General features: G+C 38.0%; 1 protein-coding gene across 2 annotated transcripts in view; it reads left to right on the top strand.

Moving 5' to 3' along the window:
* The window catches only part of pax2a (paired box 2a), a 131,872-nt gene that overhangs the window by 22,328 nt on the left and 83,061 nt on the right, over positions 1-26,483 (top strand). The window contains exon 2 of one of the 2 annotated variants that reach the window (XM_086259408.1): positions 2,481-2,513. The exons of the other annotated variant lie outside the window; for it this stretch is intronic. The gene's annotated coding sequence lies outside the window, so the exon portion shown is untranslated. The remainder of the gene's footprint in view (positions 1-2,480; positions 2,514-26,483) is intronic. 2 annotated transcript variants of the gene reach the window in all.

Genomic DNA, 26,483 nt, shown 5'->3' with positions numbered 1-26,483 from the left:
AATTAATTGAGCAGGCTTTGCTATGTTCCTTTTGCTACCTTTACTTTCTGGTCGGACGGGCATGTTTCACCATTATTGTTGTCCCATCCCTCCAAGGGTTGTGAGTTAATCTGCATGACCCAGCACCTGTCACATACTAATAAACACAGAACTAATTGACTTTGTTGCCCTACTTATAAGCATCCACACCAGCAAAGCCACCTTTGACTGTTTACAGCAGGACTACTATGTTTATCGCATGATATATATATATCTAGATATATAAATAAAATGCATTATTGTGTAAAATTCAGTTAAATATTGGCTTTTTTATGAGGACAGGTGAAAAGGAACACAGCTGGAAGGTTCAGATTTTGGTTCACATTTGCAAATGAATTAATAGATGCTGTTTTATTTATGTCCTGCTGCACTTTATAGCTAGTTAGTGATGTTTTTTATTGTGTCATGCACAGTCGAATGACAGACCCACTGGGACTCATAAGAAATATGCTGTTGCAGTGTTGGAAAATATGTCAGACATAAACATAACTTGTAACATACCCTTCATCCTTACACACACACACACACACACACACACACACACACACACACACACACACACACACACACACACACACACACACACACACACACATATATATATCTATATCCTATTTGGGGGGGATGAAGGATAAACTAACCTTTTCACTTTTCTGGGTTTATCACTGTTTTATGCAAGTCAGTACACTACCTGTCAGTTTATGCTCAATTGCTTAATGAACACTTAATCTTGTGTTGTGTAGTTTGAATAATTTAAGCATCCAAAGAGATTATCACAATAATATATCAAACATTAGAAAATATCACATGGTGATTTTTTTTTTTTTTTGTCTTGTAGCTGCTCAGATTTATCATTAAGACCTTCATGTGATCCCAACCTACATAAATTCAAGCTTGGTATATATGCATAAAAACATAGTAACAAATGTATTACAAAATGTAAAGATAATAGTTGTATAGTTGTATAAGTAATATATATCAAAAAGTAAGTCACAGAAAAAAATGCAGTCTATAAATGCCCTGTAGATACTTCTTGAGGTCTTGCGTACAATCAAATGAAGTGCTATCAAGCTGAAGGGATGGAGGTGTCCATAACCTGGCAACACACACAGATACAGACAACAAAAAGAAAGAAAGAAAGAAAAAAGACTGATGTGTCCTACTTATCCAGTAAAACAGCAGTGAGAGAATTTGCCAGCTACGCCCACAGTTAGCACATGCCACACTGTGCTCGGCTCTCTCTCCTTCTCTGTTGCTCTCTCTTCCTTTTTTTACACACTTAAATACACACACGCATATGCACAATGGCTGTTCAAAGTTTTTCCAGGGTATTTCTCGGTTAATTAACAGATTAGTGGTGTGGGGCAGCTCTGAAGTTCAGAGGTCAAGACTAAACCCTCTAACTCGGAGGATAATCAGTGGCAGGTGGGTCCACACTTCTCCTATTTTCCTCCCCTCCCCTCTTGACTTGTGGTAAAATAAGCCTGTCCTCTGCATAGGCTACGTTGCTCTTAACTCTAACCGCGGTTAATGCACCTGACAGAGAGAGTGTGAGAAAGGGTGAGGAGGGGATGGAGCAGTATTTGAAAGAGGCCTACACTGGACTGCCAGGACCCATATTTACAAAACTGACCAGTGGGAATCTCTGGACACAGTTTCAGTGAATAGAACTTGGACTATAGGACCTTAGGCCTGGGGCTAATGCTATAAAATAGAAATACAATAAGAGAGACGAGTGCTTTAGTCTCTTTCTCTTTTTTTTCTGCCCTGTTTCCATTCACTCCTCCCATATTCCATTCCAGGTTCTGCTTGGTGGAGAAGTCCATTGTGAGTCTGTGAATGGGAGACTTTGGGAGTGTCTCTCCTTCTGTTAATTAGGACTGGCCAGCGTTTCCGCTCCCCTGTGTGCCCCTCCATTATTTTTTCTTCGCATTCTTTTGCAAAAATTAACCCCATTCCTTCATTCTCACTTCAAAGACCAGTGCCAAATACAAAGTACAGAAAAAAGCAGGAAATTAATGCTTGAATTTGAAAGCATTTAAAAAACTATTTCATTCCAAAGTAATGATGTTCACTGAAAGCAACGGCAAAATAAAGAAGAATAACTGAATCTTTTGGCAAAGTAAACATAAAAATAACATGTAAATAGACAAGCATGACTTAGATAACCACAGACTTCAGAGAGATTTACTAATATGCATTATTGAAATACACTGATACACGCCCACTTACTGAAATAACAACCTAAAATATACCTCCCCTATGTCTATGGTGAACATCAGCTAGCAAAGAAGTCCTGGGGTACATTCTACTGCTACCCAGCAGGCATCCATTTGCTGCAAAAAAAATCACTTTGCCTCATTAGCTACACACACTCTTAGTTTGTCACAATGCCTTTGCTTGAGTCCTGCTAACAGTGCCCCCCTCTTCTCTGTCTCTAGGTGGAGACTTCAGGGGCCAGAGGCACAGTTTTGGTGAGTGAGGCCTTTTCTTCTACCCCTCTCCTAGCTGGTTTAAGGGTTGTAATTATCTTTTGCTGGGGGAGGCTGTAAATTGGATTAAAGTGGAGGGTCTCGGCTGAGCGGATCCCCCCCCCCGCACCTCACTCGCTCCCCCCTCAGTCCTTCACTTCCCCCGCCATCTCACCACTTGGTGGGCCACACGCTGATAACGTGCGGAAAACCGGATTTGGATTCAGCCTCAGCATTCATGGCTTCCTGCCGGAAAAAATGAAATTTTACAACAGAAGGGGCCAGTATGCCTGTGGTATCTGTCCGTGTGGTGTGTTTCATCTGGCCTCACTCTTCCAGAAACACCATTACCTACGTTATCAGTGTGAGCCGACTCAGCCTGACTGGACTGGGAAGCTTGGCCAACTGCTATCCATACACTTTCTGACCATCTCAGTATTGTAGCTCTCTTCACTGCTGGTGGGCACCTGAAGTATAGTTTGCTTAATTGATCTGGTAGTTATTTACTGATTTGCAGAAGATATGTGACATTTTTACTTACAGTAAAGGAGAAAGGATGCTCACACTCCTGAGTATGGTATATGCTGATAAAACATTATGTGCTAGAAATAGCATATAGGCAGTTAAAATCAAAATTTGGAGGACAAAGTAAGAAAAGCAGATAGGGAAAGGATGACTTTTTGGCTCTGAAGTCATTTTCCTGGCGATCGTAAAATTTTAATCCTGTCGAGGAATGTCTCCAGGTATTTACGGATTTCTGGGATACTGGTGCGTGAAATGGCAAGTCTATCTTTCCAAATGATGAGAACCCTGTTTTCACTGAAATCGCAAAAGCTTTACCAACTCATGGCAGGTGCAGCATTTGCATTGAATGGACTTGTCTATTCAAATTGGTGCCTGTGACTATATCTAAACCCTGCTTGATTAAACTTTGCCGTAACTTTTCTTTTTTACACACCTGCCAAATTCAGCTATAAAGAATGAGGACATTGACACCTATAAAATGTACTATAACACAGTAACTACATTTAAAAAAAGACTTGTGTAGCTGTTTATAATTTTAATTTTTTATGATAAATTTGTCAAATCAGTGCATTATGATGCTGAATACATATAAGATTTAAAAAACTCATTACCACTATTACTAATATATTAACATAAAGCCTTGTCTAAGGGGCCAGTCCACATAATATGCACTTTTACATTTACATTATTACTCGGCACTCGGCCTCCAGCAAAATTTTAATCTACTTTAATCTACCTATAATCAAATATATTTTTACATTTATAATTTTTAATATTTTATACATAAACTTTTTTTTTTAAAATATTTTTGTTGTTTTCGACCCTTATTTAAAAAAGTGTGTCTTTTATGAATTTTGCTGTTTTCCCCACTCTTCTTAGCACATATCCAGGTATAAACGCACATGAATTCTTTCCCAGTATTTGCACATATATAGTTGCCTAAAGCCACTGACAAATATGATAGAAAGTTTTTTTCTTTTTTGTTTTACAGTAGGTGATGCCCATCTTTTATGATCTTGCGAAATATTCACTGATGCTTACACTAAACAAACACCTTTACATGTTCGGGTCAAAGGTTTACATCTCTCACTTCCAAACTAAATTTGTGAATAGAGTAAGTGAACTAGCATAAGGGTTTTCTCTGAGGTAATACCAAACTAGGTTGAGTGGTCCCCTATTGCGGGTATAATGACCTGAAACCTGAAGAGCAATGAAAGAGAGTCTATTGAGGAGGGTTTTTCCATTCATGTAAAATGTCAATGCATTTTCCAACAGACACTTACAAGGGATCAGTGGACCCTCAAGTGTTCATGAAGAAAATAACCTTTCAGCACTACACAAGGATGCTGCTCGACTGAGCCATTCTGCGACCATAACACCTCTAATGATTTTACCAAATAGCTTTGGCATTTTAGATAGATAAAATGAACACTAACGGAGATTCAGAAAAATAAAAAAAAATAAAAACGCAAGAAAACATCTGCAGCCATTCAGGGTTTACTTTTGCCTTCAAGCAATCTGCATGAAATCATCAAACAAAAGGCCACACAGAGTGCAAACGAATAAGCTATCTAGCTTCTTGGGTTTTAGTTACCAGCATAGAAGTGTTTTTCATTAGGTGCTAGAAAAACAGAGCTACAGTTATCAGGGATGCTCTTCTTTTGATGTTTCCTCAGCTCCCAGCCCACGCTCTTTTTTTCCTTCTCTCAGCCACTGAGATAAATGGGAGGGAGTGCTGTTAGTGGGAGATTCCTCAACACAGTGGGAGCTCAGGGCCGTCAGTATGACTGTTTGTCTAAGACACGGACTATTTGTAGTACTCCCCACAACTAATTCATTTATTATTACACACAAGAGATATGGCAGCGTAAAAAAATATATATACGTGTTTCTGTTTTTGTTATACATCAGGGCATCACCTCCCTTTAACTATTGGAGTCAGTAACATAAATTAGATATGACATTTTTTGATACAAATCATTGTATCTCTTAAATATGCTCATAAAATATTTTCAGTGATGAATTAAACACAGCCACTGTATCTAATGACTGAAAAACACCATTTAGTGTGCCTTGCTATGAAAAGACTGTCGCAATGAGTCAGAAAAACAATAAATGTTGGCACGGACAGTTTTCATTTGTAACTTTTTACTGAATGCAAAAACAAAGCGGTAATGATAAAGTTACATTCTTAAAGTTGATATTGCGCAAAGAGTTTGCTCTCTTGAGAACACTGTGTTCAGGACAGCTTGGCTAATACAGGTCTATGGTTGAATCACCCATGTATCCAGTTATATAGACCGGATATGTGGCAGAAAATAAGGGTATTCTGTCTGTGTGTTTATTAGACAGTAGTCCGAACCTCCTTTCTTCTTCAGTTTCCTGCTGTGTCATCAGAAGACAAAGATCAAACGGGGGACAAAGAGACCCTCCACGCTCTAGACACCTCTGGGTAGACTGAAGAGCCCCCACTGTTCACTCAGCCTGACCATATCTCTCTCCACTTCCTCTTCACTTTTCTCCAAGCTAGACCTGAAAAGATAAAACTTATCAAAGCTATTTGTCTGCAACGAGCCTGTTCATCCTGCCTTACTGATTAGTGATTGACTCCGGAGCCATTAGTATGTATTTGATTCTGTCGTTGACAAATACCATGTCGCTCTGTGAGATTTACTGTTTTGCGCATTCATCTGTGACTCTGCTTTTAATTTGGATTTTGACTTCTTGTGCATCTCCTTCATGAAATGACCGTTCAGTGAGCCTCTCCTTTCTCATCTGAAAACTTTGATTGCCAATCTGTGTGATCTTTGTCAATCAAACATCTGTTCAGTGTTTTGTCCACTGCTGCACCTGCTGACCTCTAGGTGACCTGCAAAATAAGCAGTGAGGCGGGAAGCTACAGGAAGCAATTTACTCTCCCAAAGCTACCTTGGAATGGCAGAGCCTATCAGGGCTCTGCCTGAGTGTCCATTTTTTGATTAAATGTGCTCTAGACCTGGCTTCTTATGTTTGATTTTCTTTCTTTTTAACTGCACCCACAGTGTTACATAGGCAAAGGGGAGGTGAAATTTCTCCCTTCCAAATGGATTGCAATTTCCCCCCATTTAGCACCTGAAGGTAATTAGCTTGAAGAGATTGCAGAGTGAGAAACACGTTCATGGAACATTAACTCTCGCACATTCTCCAGTTGCAGGGAATTAATAGGAAAGATTAAAGTTTAAAGAGAGCAAATGCCATTAGCTCACAAACCCCTTCTCCAGGGCTGCAACCAAACCATGCTAAACCAATTCTGATTTTAAAATGGCCTTTTTATTAAAAAAAAAAAAGTATTCACCATATTACATGCAAAGTTTCGTGGGTGTAGTAGCGTGTGCTCTTTAAAGCATGTATGTGCTGCGTGTTGCACAGGCAAAGTCGCCTGAAGCTTTATGTTGTCCTCTTTAATGAGTTTCCATGTGTCCTCTCAACTGCCCCTGCGTTATGTTAATGACTAGCCTGGCATGTACTAAATATAGCGGCAAGCTAGAGAAAATGTAAACACATAAAATAATAAGCACCGATGCAGATTTTGATACCCTTTTAGAGAGATTTTTCTTTAGCTTATCGCATCTTCTTTTTTGCACCTTCTGGGATTTTTTAAGTATCTATATGTGTATCTAATCATTTATTTCCATCATACATTGAGTTTTCATTCGGTTATACTTTTCTCCACTTATTTGCCCATTTAGCCATTCATCCATCAATCTATCTACCTTAAGGGGATAGAGGAGGAGACGGCAATTGGCAATGAATTTTTAGAGGCCATCCCACTCACAGATTCCATCACAGCCTGAAAAATTCTGTGAGGTAAAAAAAAATGAAATTGAGACATGGTAGAATTTATTGCCCAGAAAATTCCATTCTACTATCTGATTTGAAAAGTCCAGTCCTCCTAGCTTCAGAAAATCTATTTCCCCACATTTTAATACCCCCGCGTAGCACTCCTCATAATTCATTCAAGTGTGTTAAGCTCAGTTTTATTAGATCTGAAACAAATTTTGGTGGGGATCCTATAGGTCATTAACCATGGAGTAATTTTATCCTTGTTTCCCTAATGATGCCATAATGGTGAGTGAATTTCTTAACTAAAGACCAAAGAACATTGTGAAGGTCAGCTTCATCTGCAGGCTCCTTCAAGCGCTTCTCAGAGAGATTGGAAAAGTCGCACATTTTTGAGGAGTCATTAATAACCTTAAAGCTGAGAGCCTATTTGCGATCTCGCTCTCTACCTTTTAATTTCCCTGCTTTTTCACACCCTCTGTCTTTTTTCTGTTCTTTGGTTGCCCTCATGCAGAAAGAAAGGAATGCACTGTGTATGTGTGTGTGAACAGGTTAAAGAGAGTCCGAGAAAAAGAAGTAGAGAGCAGAATGGGTAGTGCAGTGACATACAGATCCCAGATGTGATGCTGCCATAATTTGAATTTTATGCCTTTGTTATCGCTTTAATCATTTTCTTTATTCGTTTTGTTTCAGTGGTCTGGGAGAGACACCTGATTGGGTAAACCACCTAGGGACCCATTTTTATTTGGAATGTGGTGCAAGGTCTAATTAGAATTTGAATTTTGCTGAGCCTTGAAATGGCTGGTACTTTATCCTGATCGCCTTAGATATTGTTCCAAGTCAATCATTTGTCATCGCAAAGCATGCCGGGAAGGTTCTGCTAATGAAGCCTCGCGTTTGTTCGCCATTTTTTGCTGCCCTGGCATTTTTGTCCATTTAGCCAGCCTGATGTACGGACGGGAGTGGTTATATATCCAGTGTTACGACACTAGCAGGAGCACAGTGTGGTTGGACTGCTGGTGTCACATCCATCTGAGGTCTGTCACCATTCAGCACTCGGGGGATCTGGGACTGTATATTAAACTGTGCTTCTTCTTTTTAACAAAGAAACTACAGAGTGAATAAGCTCTTTTTGCACATTCCATATAAAATAACATAATATTACTACTTACATACCTAAATTTAAAAGTATTGCAACTAAGAACTTGTCTCTTCCACTCTATTAATGTTGCGTTTTAATCCTCTACATTACATTTGAAATTTTGTAGCCTTTAGCATATAGAATTTATTCTGAATAATTTATAAGATTTAAAGGCAAAAAAAGTCAGAAAACATAAAGCATTGGTACAAATCAAGCCCACTGGGTGATATTAGTCCATACCTGTACTTTTATACAATTTTAACACCTTCTATTTTATCACATCTCTTTCACATTCACACAACACGTAAATTAGCTTCACCCTGACAAGCTACAACATTAAAGTTCTTAAATACAATAATTCTGCATAAGATTGTTTACTTTAAAAATATTTTCATTCTAATAAATCTGTTTAGAGAAACTTTGGAATTTAAAACTATATCTGTAATGTCTTGTTGTTATGGTAGTGTATCTCAAGTAAATTACCCAAAACCTCTTCTGAAAGTTCAAAATCTAAAGTAGCAAATTCTAAAAGTGCATATAAATACGCAACAACACAATTTCTCTATTGCAAGTACTTTTTTATATATCTTCAGTACTTTTTAATGGCACTTTTCCCATTTTAGTTTTGGTGCAAAATCTGAATACTACTGTACTTCCACCAGCATGAGACTTACATATGAGTGAAAATCTCAAATTAAAAACAATACAAAAAGAAACAAAAACCCAACTGAAAAGATATTGAGAAGTAGTTACAGATACTATTATATATATTTTATATATATATATATATATATATATATATATATATATATATATATATATATATATATACAGGATGGATCTTTTTTTTTACAATATGGTATACATGAACGTGTGTGCATGATTGTGTGTGTTGTCTCTCATTTAGATGGATTCCTCTCAGGGACAGGGGACTAGCTGTCCTGTATGTTGCTGTGTGAACAGGAGAGGGTAATGGTGTTTTGTCACAGCTTATCTGGGTTAACGTGTGTCCTACTCTCAGGTCCCCTCCGATGTATTTTATTTCCCCGAGTGCCTCCTTCGGAGAGATTGGAGTTGACAGGCGTTAACATTTAGAAATGTACCAATAAATGGCATTCATGGGTGCTGATATGCAGTTTGCTGGTAGTACATGAAGAGTAGTGCAGTAGCTTCCTGTGCAAAACTGTCATATCTAACTTGAAGGTAGTAATAATCTATTAATTATATTATAGTTTCATTGTGCTGGTGGATAATTTATATATTTATTTTTACGTTCTTGTTTATGCTGAATGTTTGGCACTCAGTTGTACTATAGGTTGTTTTCCCCCGGATCTGCTTGAGTAAACAGGTATCTGTTGAATGCACTCATGGGACTTTTCTGTTAATTGGGTTTAAATCTAATTGAAACTGAACTAAAAAGTCTGGAAAGCCTGCTTTGAACTCCTTTGAAATAAAATAAAATTATACTGACAAGATGATGGATCACCTGTAAGTCTACCTGACACTGAAATTAGGGTTTTTAATGACATGCTGCCTCCTCCTAGATGTGAAATTCAAATTCCCTCCCTGGTCTCCCTCCTTGTCGTCACCTGTCCCTTTGACTCGCATACGCCAAACACAGGCACTTTGTCTTTGTCACTGGGAGCAGGACAATGTTTTTCACCACCAAGCTTTTGTATTAACCAATCTCATATGGAACTGAGGACATAGCTCATTGAGCACCATGTTGTTGTTACGTGAGCGTATTTTTCCTTTCATAGGGAGCAGCCACAGATTTTTTCTACCTCTCATTTTATCCCTACTGTAGCAGCCCCCTTTATTGTTCTATATATCATAGACACTATTCAAATTTCTCACACTTTATAGATCAGACAGGGAAAATAACTTGCATCAAAGTTTACATTTTAAAAGTTTAAAATGTGCATTATATATTGTATCATATACTATATTCATATATTTTGCAGACCATTTTGTTGGTCTATGCTGATACAGGGTAAACTGATCATGATATCTGAAGTCCTGGTATGCCACATGACAATGGTATGAAGTCATCTGTAATCAGGTATGGCACCTTTCATGAACACCCACTCTGGCTCTTGTGTCACCCCACGATCCTCTGTTTTGATGGGGGCCACAGTAATTCATTCTGAAGCTGGGAGGAAAGGCCCGGGTTGGCTCTGGGACTGAGGGCAGCAAGTAGTAAATGAAAAATCAATGGTACTGTGACACATTAACTTATCCCCCAATTTCATAACTGGCATTAGGTGTCAGGAGAAATCTGTGTTGTGGAGGTGGCTGGTCGGGCCTTATTGGCTTTCATGGCCAATGTGTGTTGTCAGCTGGTGGAGGGAGTAGTTGAAAGTGGAGCGCTACAGAAAAATAATAAAAGACAATGGAATCTCAAGGACTTCATCATGCTGCTCCTGGTTGGTTCTTAGGGAGCAACAAACAGTGCTGACTGTTCTTTCGGCTTATAGCTTGTCAATTATCTATCTCTCTATAGACATATATATACTGTATATAAAATGTATATTTTGCCATGTTAGTCTGTTGATGAGTCTGTTGATAAATATCTACAAATTCATTATTGATCATTACTAATATAAAATTAGAGGACTTTAGGACTGTCTGAAAAACGAATACTCAGATTAACAACGCTATATACAACAGAATCAGTACCAACAGTGCCATCTGCGACTTCACACAGTCCCTCCCCTCAATTGCAGCCAAAGTCGTTGATGTTCACAACCCTAAACAACACTTTAGGAGGACTTTCTAAAGGTCAGTAAAGCTCCTGTTTTGGCAATATTTAGATATTATGCAGTTATCAAAAATGTTAACCTCGCCATTAACATTAGCCTTTTAACTATTAGTAATTACCCAATAGCTGGCTTATATTATTAAGTCAGAGGCTAATAGCTATGGCTAATAATGAAACAATGTCATGTGAGAGCTAAACAGCTAACATTAGCACTCATTCCCTTCTGTAACATTAATAGAGAGTGTAACTTTAACAGTATAAGAAAAATTATTTGTGTCTAAAACTTGTCATGTTTTTGCTAAAGTCCCATACTGAAGCAGAGAAAAGTCTGCTAGCAACTAGACATAAACAGTGGCTACCTATTTTAGCAACTCTGTTTGATCAGCAATGAAAAGACGGTACCAAGTCAACAGAGACATGGCACTACTTCAAATGGAGCTGACAGCTGGACAGCAGCTGGATAGTGTAGTGGGAAGACCACACACCTTTGGAGCGGAAATCACAAGTTCGATTCTCTCCCAGTAGCCAGTAAGGGTCCTGGCTAGGCCCCCCATGCCAAACATCAAGCCCTGGAACGGCATGGCTATGTCTGCAGCCTGAACGCAGCTCGGACACAACACATTTCACTGCATATTGTACTCTGTATGATTGTGTATGTGACCAATAAAGCTTTCTTTCTTTCTAAATGGTTTAAGTACTTCTTGTATTTTTTGTGTTTTTAAAATTCTAGTATCATGGCATCCCTATGAGATATCAGGGGTGTATCCAATATATTCTGTGGTTTTACCAAATCCAACACTGTAGATTTGCTTTAAATTATTTTGGTTCAATTGACACAGGGTCACATAATTGATACCAAAAGGTTTAATACTATAACATCAATCACTGGGCTTTTAAGCTTAGAAAAAAATTATTACATTTATTATTACATTACAAGTCATGAACTTTTTGAGTGTTTAAGCACAACTACCACTTTTCCTAAATTTTATAGATTTATTAATTGTTTCGAGTGCTTGAACGTTACTAAAGTTTATTATACTGTATTTGATATGGGCAGGTACATAGTAAAAAAATACATTGTGCATAAATTAATACATACATAAATTAATACATACATTAATACAATAATGAAATGAACTGGAGCTATTATAATCAATTGGCATTATGACAGGTATAGGTCACCGAGACACCTAGCAATAGTATATGCAAAAAGCTTGTACCTTTTAGTTAAAACAAAAATAAATAAGGAATTTAAAGGTGAATTAATGAAAATTACCTAATAAAAAGGGCAGGTTTCAATGTTCTCTTTGCCTTTGGAGTTCCTCTTAATTCAAAATAGTCTTGGCATTCATCTGTCACATCATAACAATAATAATCTACAGCAAGTCAGAGAGAAAAATAGCCTTCACTTTGGAGAGCCAGTCTAATCAGTACTTTCTCTCAACTGTTAAATGTATTTAAACACTAAATTAACAACCCATAAAGGGCCTCTGGTACACTACATTCAAATTAGAGCCAGATCTTATTTACTGCCACAGAACTGCAAAAGTGACACTTTCCTTGATCACATTAAGAAATGCAACGGAGTGACCTTGGCGTTATGGAGGTAGATGACATACGACTGCCACCACCCACATCCTCAAAAACACACAGATTCACTGTATCTTCAGCCAGGAGGCAAGGGTGGAAAAAAAAGAATGATAGAAAGAGGATGACTGTCCTCATCTACAGTGTCATTAAATCATCAGCTAATGGTGTTAGCATCAGTTCAGCTACTAATGCTGAGGCGAACCACTAAGATTTATGGGAATGACATCTGAGAATTGGAAAACAGGATAAACACTCCGGGAGCTTGGGTCTTAGTTTTAGAAAAAGCCCAGCTAGCTTATGGTTCACCTCTAAGTTCTGTGTCGGGGGTGTCATCTTGTTTAGTGGGAGTCGATCGTTCACATATTTAATGCTTTAATTACACCTCAACAGCTGTGCACAGTGATTTAAGTTTATGGATGTGAAAGCTCTTAATTATGAAGCAAAATGCATAAAGCCATTTCTGATGGTGGATGCAGACAATTAAATTTATTTAAAGATTTTCTGCAGAGGCAGAGTAAACGGCTTTCTGAAAATGACCCTTCCTGAAATGCACAATATGCTGTAATGTGTTCTATAATGTGTGATCAGTGTGAACAGAAGGCATCAATCAGTAGGGCGTCATTGGAAAGTAGAGAAGAAATTTTAGCTTTTTAAATGATGTAATAAAAGAAAAAGTCAATTTTAAAAAACAGGACAAGAGAGATAAATGTACGTTGCTATCTAATTTCTGTGAAAGCAAACTATTAACTGTGAGGATGTGGTTTAAAGTTTGAAAAAAGATAATGAGTAGACCTTGATTTAAGATTTAGTAAAATGCAAACATTTTAGGCACGTTTTTCAGCTTACTTATGCTTTTATTTTGTGATTTTGTAAATAAGGTAGAAATCTGATTCCCTCCAAGTTAATTTAGAAACATGACTGCAACCTCACACATCTATTCCAACAATCCTTTGTTAAGTATATACATACAGTCAGCTATGCAGCACATGAATAACTGCATGTGTTGTGTTCAGAAAAGGAGAGTAAACCATAACAAGCATAATAATGTAGACAGACATTAACAGGCTCTGTATTCCATTTAGCCAAAACTGAAAGGCCACAAATGACTGTAAACTCTTTTAATTCTGTTAGTCTGATGAAATATACTTGTAGTTTGCTGATCTCTCACAACCTCACGTGTTAAGGTAACACTCTAGATGTATGATGTGGGGAATTGACTCATGCCTTCCTTTTGGTACCAGAAAGTTAACGTGACACATTTTTCTTTCTTTTGTCCTCTCTCAGCACTCTTTATTCCCTCTTTGTGGCTCTCTTTCTGTCTCTCTTGCAACCTTTAAAGACTCTGTCCTTTTTCCAGCTGACTGGTTGAGGCCTGGGCTTGGGCCGATGATTTTAAATAAAGTAATTCCCTTAAATGTTTTTTAAAAGCTGCAAGAGCCATGATATCGTGGCCATTATTGATGACATCATTACTATGTATAAGATCTCTCAGTGAATAATAACCCATGATCTGTCATTTTTCCTGTTATTGCCACTGCAAATTGTAAAGGTTAGGTGATTTATTTTAATGTTTCATGTGTCATCTGGTGTTTCCGTGCACTGCTGTCCCGATATATTCCACACTTAAAAGCATTATTGTTCCATTTTACTCCAGCTCACAATCCTGGAAAAGTACTTGTCATGAATAAACCTCAGCCTTATTTAATTGTCTATAGGCATTTTTTAAAAACTGAAATCCAGTAATATACTAAATCTATATAACATATATTTTTATAAAATGGCTAAATGCATAACCTCTATAAAATATTTCTTATAACAGAAACTCATTTTCAGGTAGTCATTTAAACTTATCTTGCTGAAATCACCTCTCAAATTTGAGAAATAAAAGTATAATCTTGTTCGATATATTTTATTTTGTTTCTTATTTAAGTTTTTTTTTTGTTATATTAAACCATGAAATCTAGGTGGACAGATTCTGCATTATTAAACATGGAACGGAGAAACAGAAAAAAACAAGCCCACATACAAAGACATTTCTGTACAGCATATTCCCCAAAGATGAATAGCTGTTTGGTGGTATGGTCGTGCAGAACAATGAGAGGGATTTCAGGAAAATGGGCTTTGGGGTGGCATTGTACGCATACATTGTGGAGGGGGGGGGAATCAGCACGCTTGAGCGCATTTAAATTTACACAAACTCTCCAGGAATGACAGTGATAAATGTTACACTCTATTCTACAATATGTTTAATGCATAGGTCTGAGGAGTTAAGTTTTCCCCTCTGGTACGAGGCTGCTGTTGTAGTTACCACTATATGTTACATCAGATTCCCTTCCATTAAAATGCCAAGTGGCACAGTGAAGACAGCAGGAGAATATGACATTGAATTTGTTTACCTGTCACCTTCCTCCATCCTTCATCCCCCCCACACACACACTTTTGTGTGTGTGTGAGTGTGTATGACTTTGTGTGAGGTCAGGCACTCTTAAATTAGACCAGATAAAATCAAAATCAAAATTTAAATTTGTAACAAAAAAAAGAAGCCACTCCTGACTTTAGTAACTTTAGAATATGTGTAACATTTTCTGGTGTATTGTGCTTTACTGATCAAACCTCAGAAAAATGCATTATGGTACTGTAAGGATGAACTGTCAGGCCTCTGAGGGGGAAAAAAATCTGTCCTTATCACTGAAGAAATTCAACTGTGACTGGCCACATCGTGGTACATTTCCTGTGCTCTGCCTATGACTGTCACAAAACGACCAGACCGCTGCTGTTGACACACACGAAAAAAAGTGCTCGAGCTCTCTTACTACCTTTTTTCCCCTTTTCTCGTGCTTTCGCTTTCCCTATCACACAAACACATACAATTATACACATACATAAGACGACACACCAGTGTGGATTATAAGCAGGAGTATGCTGGGAGTCTCTGACCTGCGTTTGATCTTCTGTAAGCAGGGTCTGCATGAGCAGCTGAGTGTAGTTCTACTGTACTTGTACCACTGTAAGCACTGATAAGATAGCGTGCAAGCTTGATCTCTCTTAAGGATAAGTGCTTTGGCTCACAGTGCACCTGGAAAGACATGGTAACACCTGAGTGGATGTTTTTAAAACATACTGTATACCATGGTACAGCCGTATATATATCAGTGAACCAACTAGGGATTACACCCCCTTTCACACACACATTTATAATACTTTCCCCTGTTCTGTATGGTTTTTGAGAGATTTTTCCTGACTTCTAAGAAACTGTCTAAAGAAAGTGCTTGAAAAGTTTTGACAAATTATGCATTTTTGTTTAGCCCAAATTAGAAAAAAGAAGGGTTTTATTGTTATTACTTAAATAACGATTAATTATTACCAGCACTAAAAAAACAAAGATGACTTGTTAACAAAATATCAGCTGTTTAGTTCATTTATGTATTTTTGGAGTAGTTGTGTTGTTTTATTCCAGTTTGTAACTAATCAATCTGAGCATTTGTGGAAGAAAAAAATCCTACCCAGGCAGCTAATAGAATCCCTTGTTGCTATTTTTTGTTGTTTATTCTTGTAACACAAGTTTTTCCCAATCTGAACAAAACCCTATTACAAGTGAACAAGTGCAGGAGTGGGTGGTTTAAACTGCCATTATGTTCTTTAGTTTTATGACCCATACAATAGCCTGGGCCAAGCATAGCTCCTTGTGTACTGTAGTGGGCCCACTGTAAAGCCTGAAATATGTAAACAAACAAGCCCAAACTTTCTCTGATTTACAACATTAGCAGGTCTTGGCTGGGAATCCTTTACCACCTCCAACAGGCCTTAGCCAGCCAGCAATTCCAGTCGCAGACAGCTTGAGCACTTTCGATTTTATACCTCAGCAATTTTTATAGCATCTTTAGCTCTGCACGCACAGACCTCACTATATTCTCCGGAAAGAGAGAGGCTGCAAGCGGCAGGGTGAAAGAGGCAAATAACAATATTGCCAGTGCAAAAAAAGAAAATGGGTGCTCGTGGAGGATGCTAAGTAGCTATAGGTCACGTGACTTAAAATGCTTTGTGCTATGATTGGTCCCTGATGCACTCCTAGCTTCTGATTGAACTGGCTGATGGTACAGCACTGTCTCGTTGCGTCTCGCTCAGATTAAGTGAGGTAGAGTAGCCAAGCCTCTGACGGTTTTAGCATCTGCGCAAGTTGCTGTAACTGATACTGTGAAGTTATAATTAAAGGTTCCAACTGAGAGACCCTGGCTTGATGCAGTTCACACCTTTCCTCTCTTCTGCAGGATAACTAAACGAGTAATGTGAAATGCAGGATTGAAGCAGAGGTTGTTTCTTCCTGTGCCAATATGAATATAGCATTGAAAGAAAAAGAAAGGATAAAGCTGCAAGAGGTTAATATCACTTAGTTTCTAAATGCGATCTGTTCTTATTTATTAGTTAGTTTTTTCCTGGTATTCCTGCAAATGCTACAGCTGTAAAACACACAGTACACTACACAGCAATACTGTAGAATGGGTAAGTGCCACTTAGTCCCTATAATTGTATTTCAAATCATATTATTTTTCTATTATCTTGTTTCAGACTCGAAGTAGTGATATGCAGCTCTGAGTCCAAATTTTTCACCTAGTGAACAAGGTTACAGCTTTTGATTGTGACACACTGTCTCCCATTTTTCATTTACCTGGCAGAAAATCAGTTGCGACAGTTAAATTTTGACAGTAGAGAAAATCTACTCGTTGCCATTAGAGCTAATGTCATGTTTCTGTGCTAATCCCTCATCATTTTTGGGCCTCATTGCCTATTTTTCTCTATGATATTAAGTATTCAAAGCTCATTTACATTCTTATTTTTCAATTTGCTGCTGCAGTAGTTTAATTTATTCCATATAATTTCTTTTTCTGAGAGGGACATTAATCATTGACTGTACGTTTTAGTGCCTCTGGGATTTTTTTTAATCAATAAAATAAAGGAATAAGAGCCTCTGCACTGAGCTAGGTTACAGATTCTGTGTAGAGGACTTGTTTCAATCGCTTGTGTTTTAAAAGATCTTTATATTTGTTTAAATTGAATTACCAGTCGTAGCACACTTTACTGTTCCATCTTGTTGATGAATGTTTCTAAGTTCGTTATCTCTTTTTCCCTTCCAATATTACATATTTCTAAATCTTTTGGCCCCTGGAGAACTTTCCCAAAAAGTTATTTCTATTAGTGTTTCTTGGTATTGTTTGTAAAGCAGCGACAAAAGCATGTCTCAGAAATAACACTCATATCAATAAGGGCCTCCCTGTAATGCTTCTGGTAGTTCTATATTTCTGGTCTGTTAAGCTGGAGGCCTAACCACTTTCATCCTCTTTCTTCCTGCCTTTTCTTGTTGTTTCTTCATCCTTTCACATTCATTTTATGCTTGGCTATTCCGTAGGCTATCAGTGTATTAATGCCATGGCTTAAGCCAAACAGCCTCTGTGAGATAAGCCTCTGGGTCGTCATGTGGCTGTTCACAGTTCATACTCCACTTTCCCCCCTTAGTTGGAAACTCCAAATCATTTAATAATATTAATCTGTTTTTTAATGTGTGTGTGTGTGTGTGTGTGTGTGTGTGTGTGTGTGTGTGTGTGTGTGTGTGTGTGTGTGTCTATGTGAGGGCTTGTGCGTGCCTTTCCCATGTGCCTGTAATTTTTTTGTTTCAATTTTTTTTCTTTTTTTTGCTGTTTCTCGCCGTGTATTATAGACATTGCACATCTTCATTAGTTATTGACTTGTTTGAAAGCCTTGACCTTCCAAAGGTGTGAGTGAAGGTGGGGGTTTGATCACTGGTTGATGAAGGGGGTCTGTAGAGATGGAGGGGGTCTGTAAACTCTGATACATAATGCTGTGAGCTATAATACTTTTTGCATGGCTGGTCGCAGGCCTGCTAATCACAAGGAAAAGACCCAGCTGTCTCACTCCATAAACCAGGCCCAGTAAGAAGACAGCCATGGGGGCACAATGTCACTTGTAAATCCCAAATTAAACTCAACTGCCCAAAGCTTCACAGCATAAAAACACCCTTACCTCAATCCCACCTCCCCATGTCTTCCTCTCAGCTCCACGGGGTGTAAATGGACAGACAGAGCCCCGATAGGTGTCCAGGTGTCAACAGTGTCAAGGTTGTGGAATGGTCAATTTGTCTGCTTGTTGGCTTGCTTTATGCATTTATTTCATGCCACAAAGTTTCTCCTGCAGCCGGGCATGCCCACAATCCCTGCACCACCACCCCAATCCATTTATTCCAGGCTCTGCATGAAGAATTTGTAAAGGTTTAGGTTTTCAAAAGGTAAATTATGCTAGGGGGAGGGAAAAGTTTCTCTGTATCTTTTCCCCCAAATCCTCTTCTTCCTTGTGTCATAGATTCTAAAAGAAATGTCTTTATATGCGTAGGGGCTAGTTTGAGCTTGCTATAGGGGAGGGGAAATGGTCTCCTTGAAGGCAATCTGTTCATTAAGATAATGTGTTAGTTCCAATTAAACTAACATTAAAATGGTCCCCATACAGAGTTGGAGTCAGCGTTTTTCCTAACTTGCTCTTTTAATTACATCGTTCCTCTCCTGTCATTAAGGATATTAAAAATTCATTAACAAGAATAGTACTGCGTCACAGCAACAAATCAGTGAGACTTTCATCTCATGTTGTCAAAAGATTATTGCCATTAGTGATTTCATCTGAAAGGCGTTAAATTCTCCTCAAGCGATATTTCAGGACTTGAGTGTCAACAGGTTACTTTACTGGTGAAATGTCAACTTGTTAAAACCTCACATTTATTTGCAAGGTGTTTTAATATAGGATTTAATGGAAAAAGAAGGAGATATTTAAATGATGAATGAGTTTTGGCAACATAGGGCTTTATGTGTTGTATTTATCCATTTATTAAATGTACATTTATTTGCAGCGGCATCTAGAGTCCCCTCTAATGTGATTCCATTGCCGGCTGTTATGTTTTCCGTCAGTTATATTTCTCGCTCCTAATTTGTTTTCATCAAATGTGTTTATGGCTAGCTGAAACTGTTTTACAGCTTTACTATTGAACCGTGCTGCTGCTGCTGCAGGAAATGAGTCTGTCCATGAATAACACAAGCTCTGGCAGTGTCTTCCTTGCCAGAGAGGAGTAAGGGAAATATAATCTGCATCTCTTTCATATCATAAGTACAAGTTTATCCTTTGCAGAGCAGTTTCCAGCATAAAGTATATGTATCTGACTTTCTAGCTTATTAAATATCAGTGCATAGCCAAAGCTAACCCACCTAATGATGAAGATTAAAGAGATAGAGCATACACACATGGGAAATGCAGCAGGTGTTAATGTGAAAATAATTAGGGGTTTGGCAAGAAAGTGAGGAATAATTAAATGAATAAATGTAAAACAACAGCTTTGAAATGTTTTGTTGGCACAGAAAAGATTTTTGTGTCCCAAAAATTTCCCCTGTGGTATCTGTGAACACCTTCATGCGAATCTTAGTCAGTATTAAAAAAATTAAGTTGAACTACATAAAAGGTATCTGAGGTGACTAAAGATGAAAATATTACTAAAGTAGTTTTTACTTGATGATACTTAAAAGTACTATGGGATTCATCTGAGTAATTTTTGTACACTTCTGTAGCATTGGTATTAAATTAAATTGAGTTCAATTCAATTTTATTTGCAGCAGTAGTGTCAAGGCGCTTTATATTATAAAGGTAATGTAAATACCTCCACCACTACCGCTAGCTTAGCCACCACGTCCTGCAGCTCCGCATTTGTAGCTGTGGCCGTGGTTTTCAAAGACGTAATCCGTTGGTCATGGGTGTTAAGAGTCGTTTGGATGCTGTCCAGCTTGTTTTCAAATCGTTGAACGGATGTTTTGAAATTTCCCGGAAAGCGAGGCTTTGTGCTCCTCCAACGTGGTTATTTATTATTTGTAATAATAGTATTAGCTATACTATAATGCACAATCCTCTGTCTGTTTGTTTGCCTCCTGCATGAGGAGTTGAGCAAGCAAAATTATTACAGCAAGCTTCAAATTGATGCGTTACAATTTAAAGGTTATCTATATCAGATCTTATGCTGTCATCATGTTCTGGTATCAACTGGCTAAAATGAGGCATTTACAGCATTTATGTGCCTATAATACTTTATAAATTCATTGCGTCATTTTCATATCACAGAAATCACATTGATATCCCAAAAAGTTACGTTTTGCATATTACAAAGTCATCATGTTGCCTAGCAACCACCCAACAACAGACTAAATGACCAGACAGTAATGTACCATGGACATGTGCTAGTATATACTTTCATCCATGTATTCTCTTACTTTTAAGCGTTGCAGGAATGATGGAGCATATCACCCTGTACAAGTTGCCATTGTTATTAATGATACACCATGCACTTGTATTGGCATAAGTTGCAATATACAATGAACATCGAAAAGTAAGGAAAATGGCGAATGATGCATAAATATCTACTGCTAGCTGATAAATTTGGAGTCCAAATGTGATCATGTGGCTCAGAAGAATAACAAAAGTTACAGTATAGTGGCTACATCCATATTTTATACTTATGAACTTACTAAAGTCAACTATAAAGCTGCCAAATATGCTTAAAAATAAAAGCTTCTTTTGTTTGTTTAAACAATATCTACAGCTCATGCAGAAGCTTTTCAGTGGTTTTAACTCTTTTAACTTTTTCTGCACTTGAAGCCTTTTTTTTGTATTTGGCTGATGACTCTCTACCAAGGAGTGACCAGTGTATGAACCCTTTCCACTCACGCACCTTCACTGAAAGCTGAGAAAAAGAAGAGCATAACGTCACCACATTATTAATATTCCATTAGGAGCTGTTGTGAATTCTATCTCGGTGCAGCCACCAGTGTATCATAGAGCACTGAAATATTCATATCCTCCTAATTAATTGGCATCAGAGGGGTGCCTTGTTTTGTTTTTCAAGTAGTACAACAGAAAAATAAGCAGCAGGTGATGGCATTTTTAAATGAAGTTATAGAATAGAAATAAACATCTTTATATATTCATTTCTATTTGGGATTTTACAGATAAGCATGGATGAAAACAAAACCAAAGAAACCAAAAACCACCCTATAAAATGAAGCTTTTGTCATGTTTCTTGAAATCTGTCCAGGTTAACATGTTTTCCCCAGACCAAAAACATCATCACTGCTGTACCAACCACAACCCCTCCCACAAGTGCAGTCATCGAATTGCATTATATTGCTCTGTGGGACTCCCATTACTCACTGGGGCTAATCTGTAATGACTGGCTATCATCAACCGGCCGAGCTAAAATGGGCTGTTTTATTGATTATACTCAAACAGAAAAAATAATTCCAGGGGTCCAACACAAAATACTGATTATGAGAAACTATCCTCTCAGCCTCCTTCACTTCTAGCCAATGTCATTCACTCTAATCCTTGTTATGAATTAAAGCACACCCTGCCCTCCCTCACAAAAATATGCTATTGATCAGGCCTCTGCGTGTGTGTATGTCACAGATTAGACACACATGTGTGTATATAACACTGTGAGTAGCAGATAGACAGCTCCAAGCTGAAGTTTTTACATACCGGTGCTGCTCTTATTGGTTTCGGTGTGGGGATCTATGTCCCAGCTGTGTTGGAGATCTATCAACCCTGACAGGTCTATTGTACCAGCACCCTTCAAAAGCTGTGACCAACAATTCGCACCAAGATATCACTTTCAATTAGAAAAACATTCAAGGACAGGGATGCGGGCAATTTTGAAGCAACCACCAGGCCGCTAGTCTGGGTTTTTTGCAAGCAAAAACAGTCATTTTAATTCTAAGTAAAAAAATTTCTGTTAAGAAATTGCATTTAAACCCTTAAAATCTTGCTTAACGTGTAAACTTCTGATATTGCCCTTCGTATCTAAGAATCAAAAACACAAGGCTGCACAGAAACTAAACAAATAAGTAGCTCCTTGATGGTCTTTAGAAGCCTGAGGATTCGGAATTCCAGAAATGAATGGGTATTTGAATGATTGCTGCTGTGACAGGCTTGCTGTGATAGAATAACACATTCTGTTGAACAAATAGACCCTTGAGTGCCGGCTGGTCCCAGGGGTCTGTCTATAGCCCCGAGGCTAAGGCTTTCATAGGGATAGGCTGCTCACAGCATGGCTATTCCCTGACAAACACACTGTCTGAAACTGTAATGCTCCCCGTGTAAATGCATGTATATTGTTAGCACGCTGTACTTTTATGTACACGCAGGCACATAAAACCATGTTGGTTTTTGCTGTATATGGTGATTGAATAAATATTGTGGGGAGTGATTATGCAAAATAATAATTTTCCGCAGCCGCACATAAAAAGCAGCTGTTTTAGAGTCTGAGTCATAATCCGAACTCTGTGTTACCTTGTTGTAAGACTATGTAAGAAAAGCCTCCAGTGGGGCTAAAAGCACTGGGGCTCAACTTTGTTCACTGGTGCCTTAAGAGACATGTTGCTGCTGTTGTAATGCATGAATCCTACACTGCAGCCCGGCAGCCCCACGCAGCACGCTTTTTGATGATGTCACAGGGTTAGATAGGCGCCATTGTAGATATGGGCTTCCAGAGAACCACTACACACTGTTCTAGCATCTGCTGAAAAAGAAACACCCTCCCAAGTCCCTTTGACACAGCCTTTTTTAAAGGAGAGCTGGACAAAAGCCACAATTTCTTCTGTGATATCCTGTTAAGGCTGTTCTGGAGCCAGCCAAGCATGGCCTTCCTTCAGAGAGCTGGGGCAACATCATTCAGTTTCCTTCGTGTGATTCAAGGCACACAACAAACCCTGTGGTCCACAGCTCAGTGGCCAAGGAAAAAGACCCGTCACACATTGTCTTTTACCCATATGCACATTCAGAGGCAAGCATATTATGCATCACCCCCGTTCGGGCATGTACTACACAGCACAGATGCACACATACTAAAGAAAAGGTAGGTTTCTGTTTTATAACTTTGGTGTATTTCTGTTTTTTTTTAATGATATGTGATAAATTAACTCACAGTGTTTATTTAATCTACTGTAACTTACCTGAGTCTGACTTATCTTCAGTGGCCCATTACCATTGACCATTTACCTTCAGAGATTGCCCTGTAACAACAGGAAAACACAACATCGCAAGTATGGGCTGAGGAGCGGTTCTAACAAAGGTCTATTTTGCAGTATGCTAAGAGGGAGCATATATGTTGCCACTCCAATAGACCCTCTGTTTCCTCTGAGCTCAATTAGACCACTGTTAACTCTGTATAATTAACAACCCCAACAGTGTAATCAAACAGAATCTGAATTAATGGTGATGAATTGAAAAAAGGGGTTTAAGTGGTGGGGGTAGACAAAATACAGAAAGAATATCTCAGGGGCAAACATGATAGAATTACAAAATGAGCAGCTTGCAAATTGTCTCAGCTTTGATGAAGAAACGTTTGATTATCCTGTGATGGAAAAGGTCCCCTATTGTCTAAAGCTAATTTGTCCCTTTTGGCTACTTCCCTACCCCAGAGGCCTGTCTGTCTCAAGTTACCCCCTCCTCCTCCTTACCAGCCCACTGCCACCCTGGGTATCAGAATCTCCCAGCTCCAAAGACATCCACAACCAAGAGTTAGGTCCAGACAGTATTTTGTTTGTTAAGTGTAGCACAAAGATCTGGGCCCTTGGGAAAAGATGAAAGGAGGAGAGCCGCCTCCCTCTCAAGGAAAGGATCAAGCAGGTCAATTTCCTCTGACTTTGTCCTGTCTTAGAGTTTGTATTCCCTCGGTCCACAAAGGCCACCATTGGACTGAACCGGAGGCTCACTCTCTCTCAGCTGCCCTGTTGCTGCCCTCATTTGATTCACAGAATAATAGATGGCAATACATGCTTCCTAAGCACAACTCCTTTTTAAAATGTGAAACAAGAGATAACACTCCCTTGAAAGGAAAGGACATCCAAACAGAAACGGATACAGTATAATTCTCTCTAGTTTCAAACACAGACTTCTTGTGGGACATGTGAAAACAAGATTATTGCAGGAGAAAACATTATATGTTTCTGAGGCATAACAATTAAAATACTCAAATGTTCTGAAACATTTTTCTATTTCATTTCAAATACTGGTAAATCATCAGCAGTCTTCTTTTTTTCCATTATTATGCCTTGAACCATTTCTCATGCTTTCCAGATAATAAAATTAAATACATTCACATTAGGCCTGACAGTGGATCCAGTTCACATTTAAATGCAATTTAAAAGGGGCATATATTTGCATAGTGAATTAAAATTAAGACCTAATTATGCAAATAAATTATCAAATGCGACAGGGGATGGTTTTCAATTCAGTTAATATCTCATTTTGTGAGACAGTTAGTCCAAACAGCATTGCACCCATTTTGCTGCAGAGCCACAACTATTCAGGTGGTATTTAATTACAAAAAAAACATAACCTAATAAATTACAAGAATTGCTTTTTAAATACTCCTTGACAAATCCCTCTCCCTTAGGAACGAAGTGTCCTCCATACCCCTTATTTTGCATTCGGCCTTTGAAGATAACAGATAGCATTGAGACAGCAAAAAAAAGAAAAAAAGAAAAAGAAAAAGTATGAGCAGCCATTAGAGCTCATGTAAGCTATTTAATAACTGACATATGCAATAAAAAATCACTTGAAAATAATAAAGCTTGGTTGCCATTAATCCACCAGCTGACAAAAAAGGAGAAATATTTGAAATATACACCATAAATTGAGACATAATGTTATATGTAATTCTGACGTTTGCACATCTGAGAGAGTGCTACTTCATGTGATTTAAAAGCAGTATCTGAACAGCTAATTAGCATTTATAAGTAGGGGTTTCAAAGTCTTTTTAAATATTATTTATCTCAGAAAGAGCGAGAAGCAGGAGCACAGTTCCCAAGAGAGCACCGCACTGATGAACATCATCCGAAACAAAATGAGAAACACTGCAGCCAAAATCAACTGAATAAACAAATCCCCGCTGTCATACCCAGAATGAGACAGAGCAAGCACAGAGGGTCAGCGCAGATAAGGAAGATCATACTTTACATGAATATATAATAGGGGAAGATTTGGCAGTCTCTAGCAGGGGTCCCTCCCCTGTGCAGGATGCCTTATGCCAAAAAAACTGAAAAACTTGACTTTCTATCTGACAGCTGCTAAAACCAAAAATCTACTTATGGTAAATTCATCTGTTGGTTGTTCAATTTATGCAAACCACAACAAATAAACATAACGAGAATTTTAAAAAAAAATGTAGCAACAAGACGATAAATAATCTTCGCTGTAGCTAATCCTGCTGATTTTCTCAAGGAAAGTACAGCAGATGAAAAGCAGTGTGTTAATAAACTGGTTAAACATGGATTTTTCGAGGTATATTGATTGACTAGTTTCACCAGTCTCTCTGTTTTCAAGACTTACATTCTTACATTATGTACAAGTTGCTTAGCATTTGACATTTTCTGAAGCCATACCTCCCCCAATTAGTTTGTTTTCTTTCAGAAATCATTTCTTTATATTAAAGGGGTTCCTCAACTGTTACTTACGTGTGTGTTAAAATCAGATTCTAACTCAGAAGACAAACAAGTAAATAAATAAATCACAGCAAGAATCTCACAGTAAAATGAAAAACCACTCGGGGAAAAAAAATAATCTGATTTGATTTGCAGCATAAACACATCAAAACAGTTCATCAAAAATAATAATGTTTCCTAGATGCTCGCATTTTTTTTAAATTTGCGTCACTTCATCATTTTTGCTTAACTGCTATCACATTACAAATAAAAATAGCTATTAATGAAAAAGAAGTCACTAATGTGTTCATCCATGGAGCTTTGAGGCCTTATTTAGGATTTAAGACAATTCTGATCTTAGACACATCCTATCAAAAGAAAGCCCCAGAGAAATGATTTTTAACAATAAAAAACGACTAGCTGGTGGCCAAGTATTAATCTATTCAACTACTCAAATACATTTAAAGTTTCAAAAATTCCTACCTAATTTCAAAGGCCATGTACAACATGTGTATCAGTGTAGACTCTAAACTCTTTTACAGATCCAAATTCCCAAACACAGTGTAAACTGTTTTAATATAAATTGTAATTTCCTGATGCTGCATGTTGTTTTAAAC

The sequence above is a fragment of the Aulonocara sp. 'chitande type north' Nkhata Bay genome, linkage group LG13 (assembly GCF_057382095.1).
Source record: "Aulonocara sp. 'chitande type north' Nkhata Bay isolate Kocher_YH1m ecotype deep benthic linkage group LG13, A_spYH_male_GT1.1, whole genome shotgun sequence".
Taxonomy (NCBI): Eukaryota; Metazoa; Chordata; class Actinopteri; order Cichliformes; family Cichlidae; genus Aulonocara; species Aulonocara sp. 'chitande type north' Nkhata Bay.
The sequence above is the reverse complement of the archived record's forward strand: the minus strand, read 5'-3'. Positions and strand labels throughout refer to the sequence as shown.